The sequence below is a fragment of the Lonchura striata genome, chromosome 2 (genome assembly GCF_050655825.1).
Source record: "Lonchura striata isolate lonStrDom1 chromosome 2, ASM5065582v1, whole genome shotgun sequence".
Lineage (NCBI taxonomy): Eukaryota > Metazoa > Chordata > Aves > Passeriformes > Estrildidae > Lonchura > Lonchura striata.
This window is the reverse complement of record NC_140704.1, coordinates 93,650,310-93,656,771: the sequence shown is the minus strand read 5'-3', so window position 1 is coordinate 93,656,771 and position 6,462 is coordinate 93,650,310.

Below are 6,462 nucleotides of genomic sequence, written 5' to 3'. Positions count from 1 at the left end.
TTAAATTGACCCCAATTTTATTGACTTTCGTTTTTGCAATAATCCTGCTTCAAAACCTTCTGTGTTTTTATGAGAACAATTTTCCACTGTTCAAGCAGTCATAAATGCCTACAAAATTTACAAGATGACAGAAAAACACACCAAGTAAAATTAAAGTGTTTACACACCCCACCAATACTTTGCTCTTGGCAAGTGCATAAGTGACTTCACAAGATGCAAATCAGTGCACATTACATATTACACATTGTCTTTTTAGACCAGTCTGTAGGCAACTTAAGCACGTCCTGGGGCCCCAATAACATTTTTTTGTTCAGTTTCTACAGGCTCATAAATAGTATCTCAGGCTTAAGCTCATAGTGTGGTAAAAAAAGGATGCCTTTCAATAAACTGAAGTCCAGTTATTTTAAAAATGCACAATTGACTTCTTTGTTTTCATTCCCATCAACTTCTCTCTCATGTGGATTATATTAATTATTTCTTGTCAATTTATTTCTACATATTCAAACAAGCCAAGAAGCATGGAAATAAAAAAATGGTTTAAAGAAGTAACTGCTAATTGTTCCTATTTAGCTAGTACTTCTAAAACCAATTGTAAATTGATGAAATCTCTTTTGCAGTGGAATTTAAGATTTAAGGAGCCTTTCTTGGAGTGAAGGAGTCAGTAAAAGTTTAGTCATTGTAAGCCAAAATCCAAAAGAAATACATCAGTTAAAGAGAAAACAGTGAATTTTCTAATCCTCTTTCTTTATAAAGCTAGGTAGATTTCTTTGATGCAGACAAGGTTAGGAGATAAACATTTGGCTTGGTATTGATACCAATCCTTTCTTAAGGATTGAGGGAAGGACTATCAAAGAACTAAAAGTGGCACCCTGCAATAATGTCAAGAGACCTGCCGAAGTCATGACATACGTGATGCCTCAGCTGCATAAAGTCACAAGGAATGCAAATGCAGACGTTCAGTGGGAGTGAGGGAGGCCAGGAGGGAGGGAGGGAGGGAGGGAAGGAGACCTTCACTTGCTGCCTGATCCCTTTGCAATTTCAGCTGCAGAATGCGGTAGCCCTTTCTTGTGACAGCCATGCTTGGAGGCGAGCCCAGAGAAGGAAATCCTGCACTGAAAGAGGAGGAAGGGAGAAAAGAAGAAGGAAAATTAATGGTTTTCCTTCAACCAGGAGAACCTTATGGACTAATCTAGGAAGCCATCTTAGTTGGAAACTGTTGCCCATAGCCTCTTTTTCCTGGCAAGGAGCTTAACACTACCTAGGTTGTGACTTTCATCAAAAGACATCCTTTCCAATTCTTCCATGATTTTTATTGCTGTGCTATGATTTATCAGCTCATAACATAATTTTAGTTTTAATGCCTTTATTTTACAGATCACTTAGAAGGGAGTGAAGTTCCTTTTTTCTGTTCCTCTGTATTGCAAAAACCTTATGCTTTTCTCTCTTCATTTTTTTCCCTCTTCTTTCTTATCATATATTCCTTTGGTTACCCCAGGAGCACCAATTTTGTTAACTGATCTGTGTGATACATTGCTCAATCTATGCCCTTCCTTGCTTTCCAAGTAGAAATAAGAATAGGCTAATTATGGGGGCAGAAGAGTTGAAAGCATAGAAGACTAATATTTCTTTCCTGGAATAGCAAGAGTTACAACTACAATTCAGGCTTAATTTTGCCTGGGAAAATGGTTCTGCAATGACTCCAAACAGGCTGTAAAATATTTTTGGTAGATGTGGAAATATACTAGTGTGGGCAGAGTTTGGAGAAATGTGCACAGACCTTGCAGAAACATATGAGATATCATTTTCCTGGTTCGTAAGGGATGCATTTTAGGTGATGGTCTCTGTGTTTCAATAACTGTGGGAGGAAACCTGACATTAGAAAGTGCATCCATCTTCCTGGACAAAAGAAAAGATCAACTTCCAAGAAACTTTTTTCATGGAGTCAATTCTTACACAATGACATGTAATGCTAATTAAATAATTTTTTGAATTACAAAATCCTTCACCCTGGATAAATGTTATTTATCAGGGGGAGGGCAGGGCAGAATCACTTAAGAATAATTGTCTGCAAATATTGAGAAGAGAATCCGATTTGTCACTCCCATTTTGAAATGCCAGTGCAAAAGTTGTTGCCAGCTTTTAAAATCTCCCCTTTGGATTTCAAGTCATATGCGTATGGTTAAAAGCCAGTTAGAGAATGGATGTGTGATTTGGTGATGCAAGGAAAATGGCACAATTTAAATTTTTGTTAAAATCTGCTCTCTTTGCAGACTTAGGTGAGGCCTTTATTTGTTTTAGTCATACTTGGCTGACCTATTCAGCATAGTTACCAGACTGATACAAACAAGATTCAATGTGTAAAAGTAATGCCATCACTTTGAATTTTCAAACAGGGTCTCTTCAAGGTAAGGTCTTTTTGAGCTACTTAAAAAGTATGGTGACTGACTATACGTTCAAGCAAAAGAAGCTGTTCTCTCTTTCCAAAAAAATGTGACTGTATCGTCCATCACTGCCCTAAGTACCTTTAAGGTAAGGTTGTATTCTTCTCTCCAGTTCACACTAACAGAATTTATCTACAAGTGTCAGCAGGAAACACTCAATTTACCTGACAAATCATAAAACAATATTTTATGTTGTAAAGAAACTTCGGACTCTGCCAATGTGCCAGTCAATAGGTATGTACAATGAATCATCAAACAAATATTTCAATGCATGGGCAAAAAATAAATCTAGATTCAGCCCACATGCCAATCAATCAGAGATTGCCTGAAGAAGCATGGAACACATTTGGAGACAAGTAAAAAATTTCTAGGCTCTGCCAGGATGCTGGGCCAATCAATCATGGTGTGGCTGATGAATCATGAAACACATTCTGCAGCATGTCAGCACACATACGTGGTTGGCACAGTTCTCATCATCCTGAATTTGTCTTGCAGTTAAATTGACTGAAGGTGAGTTATAGGACTGTTGTTTCTCCCACCTACTGACCTCTGCAACCAGCCACTCTTAAATCCTCTTGCCCTGCACTTCGTTAAAAGTGCAGATTCAAGACAAAGGTTCAACACGAGAGCAAACATGGTTTTGATGTCAGACGAGTTGTTAACATGCTGCTGAAAGCTGTTGAACACGTATTTTGACAACAGAACAGACACCTACAAGGGTGTTATTCTCTTCAAAGTTTGCTGTGCTGTTTACATGGAAATTTAACTTAAGACATAATAAATATGTAATATATTGCACAATATTAAAAAAAAAAAGGATAAAAAAGTAAATCTGGACTTTTCAGTCACTGTCCGATTGGCAATCTTTTTACCTAAGGAATTCCTAGCTTTAGTGGCATTCATTCATGAGGTGAAGGTGGGAGGGCACTATGGGACTGTAATAATTTTATTTCTTCTCTCAGCCAAAATTGTTCAGCACAAAATATTTCTCCTGTGTAACAGTTCAACCTTTTACAACTTACATCAAAGTCATCCATGTGAAATTAACATTGTCTACAAGTCTCTTCTCCCTTGTCTTGTGATTAACCCCCATTACAAATATTGGAATAGTGTGCTGCAAAGTATTTTCCCTGATTACATGAATACACATCTTGTGTGATATTCTCCACTTAGGATTTCTGAGTTTAAAAATGTATTTTTGAAGAAGCACGTTTTTTTACTGAATCCCAACTCCTGCAGAATTGTAGTACTTATATCCCACTATGTAATGTTATTTAAGGGTGCATTTTTCTAGACCAAGGCAGAACTTACCACAAGAGTAGGAATAACATTTCCATAAATGACAGTGGCAGTCACATTTCAAAAAGTAAATAGGAGCAAAGAAAACCCCATATTCACACCACATTTTTCCATAGTCAGCAAGGCCATGTGCTGAAATAGTGACAGTTTCTTGAAGGTATTTCATCAGTAGGTGTTCCATTTTTATATTAAAAAGGAACAACCTGGGTTCCTGATTCCACCTGAGTATGCTGTTCAGTTCCATATGGGCTCTTTAACATCATCATCAACATCATCATTTTAATAAACAGATTTCTCAAACTTTCCTAATGATTCTTTAGCTTCCATGCAGCACAGCATGTACAAATATCATAATACAGCATTCAGAAACATCCCAAACTGTGGGAAATTTTATTACAACCTCTTGTTCTACCACATGTAACATTATAATCAATTTGATAGAAAGAAATTTGGTTCCCTATGCCAACAGACAGATAAAACACTACTAATTTCATATGAGTAAATAAAGAAAAATAATGTTTTTAATAGAAACCTCAATTACCAACTAAGCAAAATTTTTAATGACATTTTATGTAACTTCTGATATTTCTTAGTGCCCATTAATAATTTATTTCCTTTTTTTCTGATAGTTATTAGCATCTTTAGTCTTATTCAGAAACGAAAAAAATTGGTAGCATCAGGGTAACAAGCAGTTTGCGTTGCAAAACATTCTATTTGCAAAAATATAATACACAGGAATTATAGTATTACACCTTAAATGTAAGTGGATACCTATAGTCAGATCTCTTTGATGTCAAGGTGGCAGTAAGTATGGTGCCAGATTACATCTATGAATAATATAATACTACTGGAGGAAGTGCTGGGAAAGGATCATAATATCTGAAAAAAATATGCATGTGTATATATTCAATTTCATGTATAATCTGAACACAAATGCATATATGTCGATCATTTTTTTAAGGAATCAAGGGATAGCTGATACTTTTCACCGTTCTTTAAAAAAAAAAATAACTCTTGCCACCATTAGACAGTCCCTAAAATTTGCACATACAGTCCCATCTCAATTTAAAAATTTACTGAGAGGAATAAATAACAATGGTAAATAAATAATTAATGGACAACTTACATTAAAAATACTACTTTTGAGTCTACAGTTTTAACCTCACTTTTCCATCTTTTGAAAAGTGTATTAAAAATATACTCCTCCCATGCTATGCCGGTAATACCAGTCTGATGGTTAAATAATACAATTCACCAGGGCTATGTCCATTTACATTATCAAAGGATACGACCATTTATGTCCATTATTTTAAAGAACAAGTACTTTTCCTACTGTGGTCAGTAAATACCCATTTCTTTATTTCAAGGTGAGTTGTACCACAGTGTCAGCCTTGTTTACTTATGCTTCACTGAATTAGGCTGAGGAGGATGCAGAAAAAATGACTATAATATTTATGAAATAAAGACCTCGTCCAGTTCTCTCCAGGATAAAAATATGGTTTAAAGACATCTGCCAACTTCAGAAACACATTGATTTGCCAGCCAGTGCTTGTTAGAGCCACCACTGAGAAATAAACAACAAAACTTGGAAAAGTGAATCTTTCCCAAACCCAAATGTTGCAAGGCTTATTGTATACAGATGCTGGTTTATTCCAGCAAATGTGTGCCAGATATGCACAGCTGTCTTTCTGTCACTTTTGATCCGCCTCAGTATGTCTCCCCTGCTAGTTCTGTCTGTACCTTGTTGAAGGTGTAAGAAGGGAAAAAGTTCATTTCTCTTTTCAAAACTTTCACTTCTCTAGTATCCATCCCCCTCATACTTCTGTGGGACTTTTATGTGTCTGTTACATGGAGGCCACAAGTGGATCAGAAGGTGTTCCAACACTGATCGGATATAAAAACTCTGAGTTGCCCATGACATGAAATAGAGGCCTAAAACAATAAGGTAGAGGTGCTAGTCCCTCCTCTAAAAAAGCCAGATACTGATAATTTTCACTTAACTGCCCGAAGCTGATTATTTAAAGGCTTGTTTTCTTTGCTGATAGCCCCAAGCCATGCCCAGTTTCTCTACAGACAAAAGAATAAGAGATGTGGTGACAAGCACACACCCCTTTTATGAATCAGAGAAACAGTGCTCTTCTTGTTCCCTAGGCAGTTGAAATCCGAGCCACAGTTTTACAGCTTAGCACTTACCAGCTGGCTTTCACGTGAAAGGTTTTTAAAATGTATACATACGTTCATGCACATACATGCACAAAATAAGACAGTTTTGATTCTGATGACAGTTACAGAAATATAGAAAAAATGTCTCTAAATCATGTTTCTTGTTGCAACTGAAGCTCTTCTGTGCACCTTGGACAGGGGGAACAGATTGTGCCTCTCGACTTTTCATTAATCTTTTATGTATTTGAAGGCTAATGTCATATCCCCGTTCAGATGTTTCTTCTTTAGGATAAATTACTCCCAGGTTGTCCAACTTCTTCTCATAGCTGATATTTCCAAGTAGCTCAGGCTGGATATTTTGCTCTTGCTATTACTTGGAGCATGTTGATAGAACAGAAGGTTTACTTGTGTATCTTGGCATGGCATTTCCATGTTTTATCATCTCAGTGAGGTGTTTGCCTTTCTTTGTGAGAGCCTGGCGTTGCTTCCTACCAGTTTACCCAACAACCAGTCTTACACTTGGTAGAGTGGATGAGTTCTTTAAGTACCTCAACTATCA